Raw genomic sequence first — 15,519 nt, 5'->3', positions numbered from 1 at the left:
GGAGTGGCGCTGAGCTGGGAATTGGGAGAAGTGGGATGGGGGCGGGGATAAGGATGGGATTGGGGAGGGGCAGGGAAAGGGGAGAAGAGTTGCATGGAGATTAGAGACCTGGGTGGACTGATAAATAGGGAGGTTTGGGGATGGAGTGTGGGAACCAAAAGAGTCTGGGAGAAGGGGATACATTTGCTGGAGAAATGGGGCATTTTATGAGAATGAAGGGAGAAATGAGGAATGGAAGTGAAGGAAAAGGTGGATTAGGGAAAGGGATGAGGCAGGCTGCAATAGGAGGATGGGAAATAGACGCAGGAAACTGGAAGACAGGATTGGGCTAGGGAAGGAAATTAACTGAATGATGACAGGGATGAGAACGATCGACTTAGCGTCAGAGTGGGAGGAAAAGAAGGGGATGGAGGTCGTTAAAGTGTTAGGAAGGGAGGCCTTTTGTTCCTATATTTGTGTGTATTCTGTGCCTTTCTTTCAAGACTAGAGAATAGAGAAGCTAGTGGTTATGGGATTGTGATTGTTGTGAAATGGGGAGGTGTGGGTTTTACTGTTTTGAGGGAGGAGACGATGTGTTTGTGTTATGGAAGAGAGGCAGGGAGAGACATGGCCATAATTTGATGGTTTTGGGGAGGAGTGAAGATTATTCCGATTTAAAGGGGGCAGGGGCAGCCATGTTTGCTGCCAGGCACTGCAGTGTAAATAAATTCCTTTTCCTCTCCGACATCAGTATGAATCTGGAAGGGGCCAGTTCAGATTGTTAGCCCCCTTTCTTTCTATTCATGAACTCTTTTCCCCTTACATCTTGGGTCATTTTAAATTATTCATAACCGCCAAAGTGATGTTTTCCATCTTGTGTGTTTTTGCTCCTTTTCTCCCTCTCTTTACCCTCTTCCTTCTGGTTGCAAACAAGGTATGCTAATGAGCTGCAGTGTAAATTTAACCCTTTTAATCAATTTAAAACTAGATTTTTACCAGCTGAAGGAATCATTACTACGCTTACATATCAAACATGATCATGAAGTCTTTTACGTATTGAAAATTCGTTTGTTTCAGAAGCCTCAGAAGCAGTCAACATGTTTTCTGCAATTCTTTAAGTAAACAAGGAAATTGCATCGGTTATTTTACTTGGGCCTGTGCTCTTGGCAAAGCGCTGTGTCCGGGTGAAAGGGGTAGGAAGCTCTGCTTGTGGTAGATTATCTGCTTGCTGTATTTTGAATGTTGAAAAATTAGAAATGTATGTATTTTTAAATAGTATTTCTGATAGCTCTTGCTTACAGGTGATGAGCATGTTAAGAGTGTTGAGTGTGTTAAGAATAGTATTTTCTTTTTTAAATGAACTCTCTTTCCCCCATCTCTTCTCTGTGCCTTCATGTAGCTAGCTCAATACAATCTCCAGATGCCAATTCAGCACAGTGCAATGATCTATGAAGTAGGCATGCAGTTCTTAGAGTCTCATTAAGATGCCAGGGTTTTTTGTTGTTGTTGTTTTGTTTGTTTGTTCATTCGTATTTTGATTGGAACTTCAGGTCACTCTGTGGAAACTACGGTAACTAATGTATTCAACTGTAACTACTTGTACAATTTGAAATAATTACTATTCTAAGGTTTAAATTCTGACAAATTTACAGTACATACATTGGTGTTAAGTAGAGCCTATTTTATTTCATATCGAAAAGGATTAAATGTGTGTGCGTGACCTTTTGTTTTTATTATAGCAGTTGGAGTAATCCAAACTTTAACCTATCACATTGATACTGAAACTGTTCTCTAATACCAAGAAGGCCTGTTAACATTGTAATATGGTGGACTCAAACCAGTTGAACTACATTTAACCTACCTAAATGGCAACATCCTCTCAGTTGTTATATAGAAACTTAGGATATATTCTTGGTTTGTTAGAAAAATTAAATTGAATGTTGTTAAAGTGGTACTTTAAGAGGGTGCTTTTAGTGTAAAAGCCAGATTTACAGCTTGGAGTATTTTAAGTTGATAATATTCAGCTGAATTTGTTTGAAATTCTGTGAGGAACAATTGCATTTAAAAAAAAAAATTCAGCATGCTTTTTCTGGAATTTATTTTTATGGTGATTTCAGTTTTATGTCTCCTACTTGATTGACATGTTATTTGTAATTAGCTGGTAAAATGTGTGCATGAGCTATCAGTACTGTAAATTTTTAGGAAAGTAAGCAATCATGATATAGAAAAATTTGTGTTGGAAGCTTTCATTCTTCAAAAAAAAAAAAAAGAAAAAGTTTATTTTTATGTATTCAGGGTTTAAAGATCAGGGTTCCTGCCCAGCTGTGGTAGGTATCCTGGTTCCTTGCACAGGTATTCATATACGAAGAAGCCTACTCTTGTTAAATAACACTTAAAACCAATTAATATGTCCATCAGCCCACCTGTTACCTATGATAGCTTTTTTATTTTTCTAACCCTTAAATTAACAAATGCCCTCTCTTATACTGATCAGATTGAATGAGTTTTGGATAAAGGAAACTGATTGTCTTTGAGATTGATGATTGTTGAGTGAACTGTCAAATCTGATTCCAATGACAGCAGTTTCTGGAATTTATAATAATATTCATAATCCACTAATAGCTGCTCACAGTTGTTCTCACACTGTGCTATGCTGAGTGTCTGACATGCATGATTTCCTTTTCTCCTCCTAACAGTTTTATGAAGTCAGTACTTTTTTTTTTTGAGCGATGGAGTCTCACTCTTGTTGTCCAGGCTGGAGTGCAATGGTGCGATCTTGGTTCACTGCAACCTCCGCCTCCCAGGTTCAAGTGATTATCCTGCCTTAACCTCCCAAGTAGCTGGGATTACAGGCGCACATCACCATGCCCGCCTAATTTTTTTTTTTTTTTTTTTGAGACGGAGTCTTGCTCTGTAGCCCAGGCTGGAGTGCAGTGCCACAATCTCGGCCCACTGCAAGCTCCGCCTCCCGGGTTCACGCCATTCTCCTGCCTCAGCCTCCCGAGTAGCTGGGACTGCAGGCTCCTGCCACCACGCCCCGCTAATTTTTTGTATTTTTTAGTAGAGACGGAGTTCACCGTGTTAGCCAGGATGGTGTCAATCTCCTGACCTTGTGATCCGCCCGCCTTGGCCTCCTAAAGTCCTGGGATTACAGGCGTGAGCCACCGCGCCTGGCCAATTTTTATATATTTTTTAGTAGAGACAGGGTTTCACCATGTTGGCCAGGCTGGTCTCAAAGTCCTGACCTTGTCATCTGCCCGCCTCGGCCTCCCAAAGTGCTGGAATTACAGGCATGAGCCACCACGCCTGGCCAAGATGGAGTTTTTTATTTTTTATTTTACTTATTTATTTTTTTTGAGACAGAGTTTCGCTCTTGTTGCCCAGGTTGCAGTGTCTCAAAAAAAAAAAAAAAAAAAAGTTATTCACGTATTCACATATCATAGAAGGCTGAGAATTTAAAAAAATAAAGTTAGCATTCTTCATTCTCCACTGATAACCACTTGAATTTTCTTGTATGTCCTTCTAGAAAACTTCTATGCATGTATGTGTATATTTCTCTTAAAATATTTACAAATGGGTCATACTATCTGCATTTTGCTTTTTTGTTTTTTTATTTGTTTGTTTTTCGAGACAGAGTTTCCCTGTTGTTGCCCAGGCTGGAGTGCAGTGGCGCAATCGTGGCTCACTGCAACCTCCGCCTCCCGGTTCAAGCGGTTCTCCTGCCTCAGTCTCCCGAGTGGCTGGGATTACAGGCATGCACCACCATGCCCGCTAATTTCTGTATTTTTAGTAGAGACGAGGTTTCACCATTTTGGCCAGGCTGGTCTCAAACTCCTGACCTCAGCTAATCTGCCTGCCTCGGCCTCCCAAAGTGCTGGGGTTACAAGCGTGAGCCACCGCACCCGCACACTTTTTCGTTTTAACAGCCTATCTGGGACATCTTTTTAAATTAGTACCTATGGATCCACGACTGGGCGCAGTGGCTCACGCCTGTAATCCCAGCACTTTGGGAGGGAGGCTGAGGCAGGCGGATCGCTTGAGGTCAGGAGTTTGAGACCAGCCTGGCCAACATGGTGAAACACCCATCTCTACTAAAAATACAAAAATTAGCCAGGTGTGGTGGCGGCACCTGTAATCCCAGCTACTCGGGAGGCTGAGATGGGAGAATTGCCTGAACCCCGAGGGGGAAGCTGCAGTAAGCTGAGATTGCGCCACTGCACTCTAGCCTGAATGACAGAGCGAGATTCTGTCTCAAAAACAAAACAAGGCCGGGCATGGTGGTGGCTCACGTCTGTAATCCCTGCACTTTGGGAGGCTGAGGCGGGAGGATCACTTGAGGTCAGGAGTTTGAAACCAGTCTGGCCAGCATGGTGAAACCCCCGTCTCTACTAAAAATACAAAAATTAGCCGGGCATGGTGGTGCTTGCCTGTAATCTTGGCTACTTGGGAGGCTGAGACGGGCCAATCACTTGAACCCAGGAGGCGGAGGTTGCAGTGAGCTGAGATTGTACCACTGCATTCCAGCCTGGTAGACAAAGCGAGACTCCGTCTCAAAAACAAAACAAAACAAAAAACAAGAACCATAAAAATTAGTGCATATGGATCCACAGCTTTTTTTTTTTTTTTTAAAGGGTCTTATAAGTATTCCATTGTTTAAAACATTAACATTTAGTTTGTTAGCAGGTTTTGCTATTATAAGTAAATAATAGTTGGTCGTGAATTAAGTTCCTAATAGCCTGTTAAATGGAAGCTAGTACAATTACTTTATTTTACAAGAGAGAAAAATGAGGCCTATGGAAGTGAAGTCTGGGGCTTTTGTGACAAACCCATTACTTGGTTCTTTATAGCACAACCTATTACTTCCTTACTATAAAAGTGTTGGAGTTGCCTGGCGGGGGGCAGTGGCTCACCCTGTAACCCCAGCACTTTGGGGGGCCAAGGCGGGTGGATCACCTGAGGTCAGGAGTTCAAGACCAGCCAGGCCAACATGGTGAAACCCTATCTCTACTAAAAAATACAAAAAATTAGCTGGGCCTGGTGGTGTGCGCCTGTAATCCCAGCTACTCTGGAGGCTGAAGCAGGAGAATCGCTTGAACCGGGAGGCAGAGGTTGCAGTGAGCTGAGGTCATGCCATTTCACTGCAGCCTGGGCAATAACAGCAAAACTTCTCAAAAAAAAAGAAAGAAAGAAAGAAAAGAAAGAATTAGAGCTACCTATGAAAGCTCAAGGTGACGGGGCAAACTTAAGGTTAAGTATATTTAGTATAATGAGTTAAAGGGGAGTAAGCTGCAGTGAGGAAAGATCTTGTATTTTTTCATATTTTATTCACCATGTTGTGAACATATATGCACAAAATATTTTTACATGCAAAAATGAATTGTGTCCAAGTTATCTTGAAGTGTGTGTTTTTGTATGAAGTGGATTTTAGTGGACTTCTTCCTGTTTGAATAAAATTATCAATAAAATAAGAGCTATGAAATGAAAAAAATTAGAGGTCCATCATGATCTTAGAAAAGGACCTGGAAAAAAAATAGAGACATTGGTAAAAATTTTAAAGTGAGCTAAAAATCCCTATTTGAAAACAAGTTAAAAATCTTAGCAGGCACTGTTGATTACTTTATTTAAATTTTTTTTTTTTCTATCAAGAAGAAAATGGTTACTTATTCGTTGGGATCTTTTAAAACAAAAAGATAATCTTGTCTGTTGTAGACACTTAAGAAATTAAAATCGTTAAAGCTTTAAAAATGCTTAGAACTTGGCATCTGTCCATAAAATCTGTTTTTCAATGCAGTTCTGTTTTTAGTTTTACTTTTTTTTTTAAAAAAAAAAGCAGTCTATTATTTTTTGAAAAAGCAACTAAGATAATTCATTTATTTGTTAATTAACATGTCCAGCATTTGAGTTTTTAAATGAATGGTGAACTTTATTTCTGCAGGCCAATCTTTTTATAAATTATATTTATAAGTTATAAATAAGATTTATATTTTTATAAATATTAACAGACAAATTTAAGAAATTGCTTATACTACCATTACCTAACCTTTTTAAAAAAGCTTACAGTTTCGTTTTCATTTTTACTGTTGTTCTTAGTAAATATGTAGTAAAGACTTTAAACACTTCTGTAGTATGTTGTACCTGCACTGTGTAACATGAAAAGAAGGCAAAGGTATATTTAAAATTTTGTGGACTTAGAGAATGTTCAGTTTTTACTACATGGATGTGTTGTTACTCCTAAAGCACAACTTTTTTGATAAGATTTTGAATTATAAAAGCTCTTTGAAAAAGTATTCTTAGCTTGTTTTTTTAGATGTGGATCTTTATTGTCATTAACTGATACACAGTGATAACTTTTTCCCCCTTCTAATATTTTATTACTAGGTTCTTTTTTCCATCTATGTTTAGGGCTACTTAAAGAGAGTAACTAGGAAAATGAAAATTGTTAATATTCGTACTGTTTCAGTTTTAGTCATGTGTAGCATGGAAAGATAAAACATGAATAATACCTTACATTTATTTGGCATCTTCTGAGGTGTTTGGTAGAATTCCCACAGAATAACTTGACTTTTTTAAAATGTGAAGTTAGAAAGCACAATAATTGTTATTTATTTATTATTTTTATTTTTTTCTGAGATGGAGCCTCCCTCTGTTGCCCAGGCTGGAGTGCAGGGGCGTGATCTGGGCCCACTGCAAGCTCCGCCTCCTGGGTTCCTTCTTGGGCTCAAGCAGTCTTCATGTCTCAGCTTCTCTAATAGCTAGGACTACAGGCAGGTGCCACTGCACCTGGCTCTGTATGATTACTTAAAAAAAAAAATTAAGAGTGTGTGTGTCCTGATTTTTCTTCATAGCTTATATTATCCACATTCCAATAGATAATTAAATATTAAGTAACAAGTATTTTTCTACTATAGATGTGCTTTTTCTTATTTTGGTATAAGTTATCCTAAGATATATAGGAGGTTTATTTTTATTTTTTTTATTTTTAGAGACAGAGTCTTGCTCTTTTGTCCAGGCTGGAGTGTAGTGACATGATCCCAGCTCACTGCAGTCTTGAACTCCTTGGATCAAGCAGTTCTCCTGGCCTCAGTCTCTGGAATAGCTATGACTACACACATGTGCCACCCTGCCCAGCTAATTTTTTTTTTTTTTTTTTTGAGACAGGGTCTTAACTCTACCACCTAGACTGGAGTGCAGTGGTACTATCATGGCTCACTGCAGACTCAACTTCGCAGGCTCAGGTGATCCTCCCACCTCAGCCTCCTGAGTAGCTGCGACTACAGGCATGTGCCACCACTCCCAGCTAATTTTGTTTTTCTTTTTTCGTAGAGACAGGGTTTCACCAAGTTGCCCAGGCTGGTCTTGAGCTCCTGGGCTCAACCAGTCTTCCCACCTTGTCCTCCCAAAGTGTTGGGATTACAGGCATGAGCCACTGTGCTGGTCTCCCTAGCTATTTTTAAAAAATTTTTTGTAGAGATGGAGTCTCCCTTTGTTGCCTGGCTGACCTTGAACACTTGGCCTCAAGTGATCCTTATGGGGAGGCATTTTAAATTTAAGAATGGGTAGCTTATTGGGATTTCATAGGTTAAAAAAATTAGTTTATCAAATTGATTTGAGATTAAGAAGATCATATGGAGATACGCCTAGTAGCATTTGGACCATGGCCAAGACAATATTGTGTCTATTTAATCTTATGTTATCTAATTTCTCTTAGCTGTGGAGGCTTAAGAAAGCTGTATGTAAAAAACAAACAAAAACTTTAAGAAATAGGCATTTTAAAGCCTTTTACATTATGAAATGTGAAATATAAAAAAGCATATAAAACTTGAATGTACAGTATAAACAAATAATTAGAAAGTGAAAATACAAAAATTAGCTAGGCGTGGTGGCACACGCCTGTAATCCCAGCTACTCGGAAGGCTGAGGCAGGAGAATCACTTGAACCAGGGAGGCGGAGGTTGTAGTGAGCTGAGATTGCGCCACTGCACTCCAGCCTGAGCGACAAAGCAAGACTCTCCGTCTTAGGGAAAAAAAGGAAGTGAACATCGGGTAACTATCACCCAGGTAATAAGTCCTTTAAGAAAAGCTGCAGAGACAACCTCATTGGTTTAGCTGGTATTGCTTTGGTGGTAGTTGGACATTAGGGACAAAAATGTATTGATGTCCTTGGGTTTTTCTTTTTTCTTTTTTTCTTTCTTTCTTTCTTTTTTTTGAGACAGAGTCTTGCTCTGTTGCCCAGGCTGGAGTCCACTGGCGCAGTCTGGGCTCACTGCAACCTCCGCCTCCCGGGTTCAAGCGATTCTCCTGCGTCAGCCTTCTGAGTAGCAGGGACTACAGGCGCCCGCCACCACACCCAGCTAATTTTTGTAGTAGTAGAGTCGAGGTTTTGCCATATTGGCCAGGCGTGAACCAGGCGCGGTGGCTTACGCCTGTAATCCCAGCAGTCTGGGAGGCCGAGGGGGCGGATCACCTGAGGTGAGGTGTTGGAGACCAGTCTGGCCAACATGGCGAAACCCCATCTCTACTAAAACTACAAAAATTAGCCGGGCGTGGTGGTGGGCATCTATAATCCCAGCTGCTTGGGAGACTGATCCAGGAGAATCGCTTGAACCCGGGAGGCGGAGGTTGCCGTGAGCCGAGATTGCGCCACTTCACTCCAGCCTGGGCGAAAGAGCGAAACTGTCTCAAAAATAAAATAAAATAAAATAAAATAAAAAAGAACCTGAAGAATTCATAACAATGCAAGATCAACGAATATAAAAACTGAATAGCTAGTTTTTAATTGTTATTGCCAGAAGGGGTATCTGAACAATGTTTTTAAGGTAGCTTTCTAACATTTATTATCAGTGTTTAGTGATTTGAAATCTTAGTTCCTTACCGATGAGTAACAAAAAATAATACTGAATCCTCTAAGAAAGTGCTGTTTTATACAAAGTGTTTATTTAGAGTTCATCTCTGTTGCACTTTTTGGTAAGATTCAATGATTAGGTTTTAAATTAACATGCAAACTCTAAAATTACTTACTTAGAAAATGTCGATTTGTCTATATTGTTAATTTCTTAGATTAACTATCTTATTTAACAAAATCGAGTTTGACACTCTTGCTTTCGCAGTATTGGAACCATTAAAAAAGTATTAACCTGAGAAGTAATCAGTGATGACAATCTATGTTTGACCCTTCATCCTTGGTACTTCTTGAGTTTTAACTTTTCTGTAATTTGGCCAAGAGAACCAAATTTCTTTCGAAGCTGGAGAAACTGCATTATGCTTTCCTGGCCTTCAAGAATATTTTCTTAGGTATTTGGAAAGGTTGAGTGTTGATTTTTGAGGATTAGAATAGCAGAAAACTTTGAATGCTTTTTTCCCTCTGAGTACCTGCTGAATACGGTCTATTTGCGTACAACTCTGCAATGTGAACTTTGAGAAAGGCATTTTTATAAATTAAAGCCTTTATTTGGTTATTATAATTTTGTCACTCCAAGTGGTCTCCTTTTGTATGATCTCTGCAAGATTCAAATGCATCAGAATACAGTATTTCATATTAGATTGTGGTGAGAAACTTCTTGCTTTGCTTTATTGTATCCTTGAATTCTTTTCTGTAGTGCAATAGCATGTTTTTCTTTTTTACTCCCACTGAAGATTAAATATATTTCTTGCTAATTTTTCCCTTGCATGGGTGATAGCGATTTTAAATCTTGAAAGGAACATGTATGTTGAGTTTTCCTAGATGTGAAAGTAAATATAATTTGATATTTTTAAAAAGATAAATTAGGTAGTTTGGCTTTGTGTATGCAGTAGAGTTAATATGCTTTTATTCACCTCATGGTTTCTGTGTCATTACCACCTGTTAGTTTTTATTTTTTAATGAAAAACTTGAACTTCTCCAAAGTGACTAGTTTTAAAATAACATTTATGTAAGGATTGTTTATTGCTGAGAAATTGAAAAACAGAAGGTATAAAGAAAATTAAAATTATTTAAAATTCTATTAGCTAGCAGTAACTACTATTAATATTTTGTTGTATATCCCTCCAATACTTTTTCGTATGTATTTTTTTACATAATTGGAATTGTGCATCCATATTATTTTGTAACATGTTTTGTTATTTAATACATTATGAAATAAATATGTTTGTGATTTTAAAAATTGATATAGAATTTCAGTGTACAGGTGTGCTATTACCTGTTTACCATTCTGTGTTGAGGGTCTTTTAGGCAGTTTGCAATTTAGGGACATTGTAAGTTGATGGACATCCTTATACATTAAAAAAATTATATGGCTGATTATTTCATTACAATAAATTCCTAGAAGTAAAATTACTTAAAAGATATAAACATTTTGAAAGCTTTTGATACATTTTTCCAAACTGTTCTCTTGAAAGATTTTTTAAAATAACAGTTTTATTGAGATATAATTCACATACCATAAAATTCATCCATTTAAAGTATACAATGCAGTGGCTTTTAGTATGTTCACAGGGTTGTATAACCGTCACCACAATCAGTTTTAGAACATTTCCAGAAAGGTTTGAACCAGTTTAAACCCAGCAATATTATAAAGTTTTGTTTTAAAAATAGCATTTATTCGTAACATCTACAGTGTAGTACAGTATACAGGAACACAACAGCTTGTATGACATATACTTTATATGCATTTGAGTGACATTTTAGAAAGTCCTCCATGAAAAGATGATGCTCCTACGTCCCATTTTAAGAAAGCCTGACATATGAAGTTTAAGCTGATGAAACAAAATATGAGGTATATTTTTTGAATTATAAAATTATTCTCCTGGACAGTGAGAATGTCTTTATTGAGAGAGTATTGTGTATGGTTTAAAATGTTTTTTTAAAAATTCAAATTTGATTTAGAAACACTTTATTTTAGAAAACATCTGTGGAAAGTGTTACCTATACAGTTAGCTGTAGCAAACTCATCACCTCATAGGAAATATGGCTTTCTTTTTATTAAGAGACGTTTGCTTTGTTCTAACTGACCTTCACCCCTGAAAGTTGTTCTTTTGTTTTGTTTGCTTAAGCTATTTAACAAAACATTTTTTAAAAACTGGGTGGGTTAGCTGGGCGTGGTGGCTCACACCTGTAATCCCAGCACCTTGGGAGGCCGGGTGGGTGTATCACTTGAGGTCAGGAGTTTGAGACCACCCTGGTCAACATGGTGAAACTAAAAATACAACATTTAGTCTCAAAATTTAGTCTCTACTAAAAATACAAAAATTAGCCAGTGTTATGGCACTCGCCTGTAGTCCCAGCTACTCAGGAGGCTGAGGCAAGAGAATCACTTGAACCCAGAAGGCAGAGGTTGCAGTGAGCTGAGATTGTACCACTGCACTCCAGCCTGGGTGACAGAGTGAGATTCCATCTCAAAAAAAAAAAAAAAAAAGCAAAAAACAAAACTGGGAGGGCAGTGAAGTATAGGGCAAGAGTCAAGGAGGTCTGAGTTCCTATCCCCACTTCACTTTACCACTGAAGATCACTGTTCTTATCTCTAAAAGTGCAAATGAAAATTATTCTTGGAGTTACAGGGATTCAAATTAGAAGTACTAGACTGCGTGTAGAACTGTACCAGATATATAGTTGATAATGAATAACTTTTTAAATAGAAGAATAATAATGTACACAAAATGAACTAGTCTTTAGTCACGTGTTTAATGGAAGAAGAAGTGAACTCAATTGGCCTAAACTCACTTTCATAGAAGTTAAAAGTTGAACCTCAACTAATACCTGAAGAGAATCTTTGCCTAGGTTATATAGGTAAGAGAATTCGTGCTGGTTCAAATTTGAACATGAAGTTAACTTTCCAGTCCAATTTTACTTCCATTGTTGTTATTACAACTTCATGATGGCTAAAGCTTCACTAAAGCTTGGTGTTCTGATTAAACAAATAGGTGACGTGAAATTTGGATATATAGTATGAAATTCTGAATTTTCTAACTTTTATTGCTTATTTTGAAAACTGCATGTTGAGTACAGTTGAACCTAAAATACTAAAGTGATAAACAAACAAAACCCACACTGGTCTTTATAGAAAAGATATACTTAGTAAATTATTATTTTAGATACAAAAAATTGCTTAGTGCTTTAAAAACTACATATCATCTTTGGCATACATTCTATTTTGCCTTTTTGTGGGGAATGGAAAATACAAGGTAAAAGAAAGTAAATTTGAATGCTTGCAAAATTTTAAGAACCAATCTCAAACCATTTTACCATAATTTAAAAGTTTGTCCAGGAAGTAGGTAGGAAAATATGTGGATGAATTTGTTAGTTTACTAGAGTTCATAGTGAGTGGAACAAGATGACTGATGAAAGTTGTTTGTAGTAATTTTCATTGTGAGCAACTACCCTTGCTGTAAAGGATTGGAAAATAATGTAATTTCCTTCAAGTGGTAATACCACGTCTGTTGTTGCTGGGTGTGGTCAACAACAAAGTGAAGATAGTTGAGGTTAAACTAGATAGATAAGGGAAACAGGGTGTTTTACTAGTAGGCTTTGTATTGGTGAAAGGCAGTTCAATAGTAATGTGGTTTAGTCAGGAAAAAAATATGAACTACAAAGCAACCTAAAATGTTGTATAACTTAATGGAATCATAGTCAAGTGAAAACCGTATGATTGAATTTAGTGACAGAGTTTATGGTTAAGTGAAATACTTTTTTGTTGTTTTCTTTTTTATATTTTATTAACTAAGTTCTACTTCATTCAGGTCACTTCCTAATTCAGGATATTTTAATGTCTTTAACCATCATCCTTCTGTAAACATCCTTCTCTAAATTTTTAGTGGAAAATTTAAAGTGAACACATTTCAGAAAATATTTGAGGTGACCACACTAGAGTTAAACAGATTGTGGAGTAGCACAGTTATTCTTTGCAGATAACTTGCTGCCTGGCGCAGTGACTCACACCTGTAATCCCAACACTTTGGGAGGCTGAGGCGAGTGGATCACCTGAGGTCAGGAGTTCGAGACCAGCCTGACTAACATGGTGTAACCCCTTTTAGCTGGGTGTGGTGGCACATGCCTATAATCCCAGCTACTTGGGAGGCTGAGGCAGGAGAATCACTTGAACCCTGGAGGCGGAGGTTGCAGTGAGCCAAGATCGTGCCACTGCACTCCAGCCTGGGCAACAAGAGTAAAACTCTGTCTCAAAAAAAAAAAAAAAAAAGATGTTTTGCTCTATTAGTAGTTTAAACTCAGAAAAGTTAAAAGAAAACATACTTCTCTAACACGCCTTAATTCCATACTAGGATTTTGTAAAGAGAATTATGGTGGCCATGCTGATTTTACTCCCTAAAATCCTATTTATGTAGCTAAGTGTATTGGCTGTGAATTTCATATAATTGTTTGATATTGCAAATAATGGTCATCTTAAATATTGTTAAGGTGGTAGATAAGATTTAAAGTTGTTTATTTATTTATTTATTTATTTATTTATTTTGAGACAGAGTCCCAAAATAAAAAAGATAAACTTAATAACTTAGTCCAACCCAGGCTAGAGTGCAGTGGCACAATCTCGGCTCACCACAACCACCATCTCCCGGGTTCAAGTGATTCTCCTGCCTCAGCCTCCCTAGTAGCTGGGACCACAGGCACCCACTACCACACCCAGCTAATTTTTGTATTTTTAGCAGAGACGGGGTTTCACCATGTTGGCTAGGCTGGTCTTGAACTTCTGACCTCAGGTCCGCCTGCCTTGGCCGCCCAAAGTGCTGGGATTACAGGCATGAGCCACCACACCTGGCCAAAAGTTAGTATTTTAACCACATATATATTCTTGTTAGAATGAAAACTGAAGCGCTACACTTATTTATTGATAACTAGGAGGAATCACAGCTCATTTTCCCATTTTTTGTGGTCATTTTATATATGTGGATCACCTGATCCAACCTTTCTTATGATGTTAAATGAAAACCCAAAGATATTGTCTGTCCTCAGAATTTACGCAGCTAAGTTAGAGGTAGAGGCAGAACTAAAATTCAAGTCTCGTGACTCTAAGACCAATGTTAGAGTACATCCTTCTACTTTGTGGACATTTTGCTTGTCCCTAGATATCTGAGTTTGTCTTACTCTGCCATAGAGATCTATTTGCTGAACTTCCTCTTATGTGACTTCTATCATCACAGTAATATTAACAGATTTCTTTAAAAATTTATAATTAATCTTATTTTTTATACGCTTTTAAAGGATGTTTTTGTTAAGGTAAAATTTGAAAAATAATGTAGATCAGCACTGTCTAATAGAATTTTCTGTGATGACGGAAATACTCTTTATCTGCACTGACCAATATGGTAACCTTAGCCACATGTAGATGTTGAATGCTTGAAATATGGCCAGTGTAACTGAGGAACTAAATTGTTAATGTAATTTAATTTTAACCTGTTTAAATTTAAATAGCTACACGTGGTTAGCCCAGAATTAGCTATTCTTAGTGAAGGGAAAGAATTAAGTAGATATAGGCCGGGCGCGGTGGCTCACACTGTAATCCCAGCACTTTGGGAGGCTGAGGTGGGTGGATCATGAGGTGAAGAGATCAAGACCATCCTGGCCAACATAGTGAAACCCCATCTTTACTAAAAATACAAAAATTAGCCGGTGTGGTGGCGGGCGTCTGTAATCCCAGCTACTTGCGAGGCTGAGGCAGAGAATCGCTTGAACCTGGATAGCAGAGGTTGCAGTGAGCGAGATTGCGCCATTGCACTCCAACCTGGCGACAGAACGAGACTCCTTCTCAAAAAAAAAAAAAAAAAAATTAAGTAGATGTGGACGTAATTGTACATTTTTTTGCCTTGTGATTACTATATTTGTGTGTTTTTGTGGGCTAGACACATTAAAATCTCATTTTTCCAGTGTGCCTGCTATATTAGATGGTAAATACATTCTTCATGGGAAAGAAAGATAACTATAATTTATCAATGATATTGTTTGGAAGTTGAAAGCTGGAATATTTTAAAAGTCTTTTAATCAATGCAATTATTAGCAGGCTACAGATTGCCAACCAACCAAATGATTTAAATACATAATGCAGTGCTTTCATTTCAGTATTTTTTTTTTTTTTTTTTTTTTTTGAGATAGAGTCTCACACTATCACCCAGACTGGAGTGCAGAGGTGTGATCTTGGCCCACTGCAACCTTCACCTCCCAGGTTCAAATGATTCTCATGCCTCAGCCTCCTGAGAGTTCCATTTCAGTATATTTTGGACCAGTTATGTTTACGTAACATTTAAGATTTAAACTTTATACTACATGGAATACTTGAGTAAACCATAATTTAAATCTTTTTGCTATAGCCATAACTCAGAAGCCTCTGAAACAGAGTGAACTTCAAAGGAAATAAAAGATATTACCTGATGATCATCTTTTTCCTTGTCTTTTTCAAGCCTCTCTATTATGACTGATTCCTGGTTTTGGTTTCATTAGTTTTTTTGTTTTTTTGGTTTTTTTTTTTTTTTTGAGACAGAGTTTCACTCTTTTTGCCCAGGCTGGAGTGCAATGGCGTGATCTCGGCTCACCGCAACCTCCGCCTCCCGGGTTCAAGC

At 37.8% G+C, this 15,519-nt stretch overlaps 1 protein-coding gene across 1 annotated transcript in view; it reads left to right on the top strand.

Moving 5' to 3' along the window:
• Positions 1-711: 711 nt before the first annotated feature.
• Positions 712-15,519, top strand: part of WHSC1L1 (Wolf-Hirschhorn syndrome candidate 1-like 1) — a 125,391-nt gene continuing 110,583 nt past the window's right edge. The window contains exon 1 of the mRNA XM_011993227.1: positions 712-913. The gene's annotated coding sequence lies outside the window, so the exon portion shown is untranslated. The remainder of the gene's footprint in view (positions 914-15,519) is intronic.

The sequence above is a fragment of the Mandrillus leucophaeus genome, unplaced genomic scaffold, assembly GCF_000951045.1.
Source record: "Mandrillus leucophaeus isolate KB7577 unplaced genomic scaffold, Mleu.le_1.0 Scaffold111, whole genome shotgun sequence".
Classification (NCBI taxonomy): domain Eukaryota; kingdom Metazoa; phylum Chordata; class Mammalia; order Primates; family Cercopithecidae; genus Mandrillus; species Mandrillus leucophaeus.
This window is presented reverse-complemented; position numbering and strand designations above follow the sequence as displayed.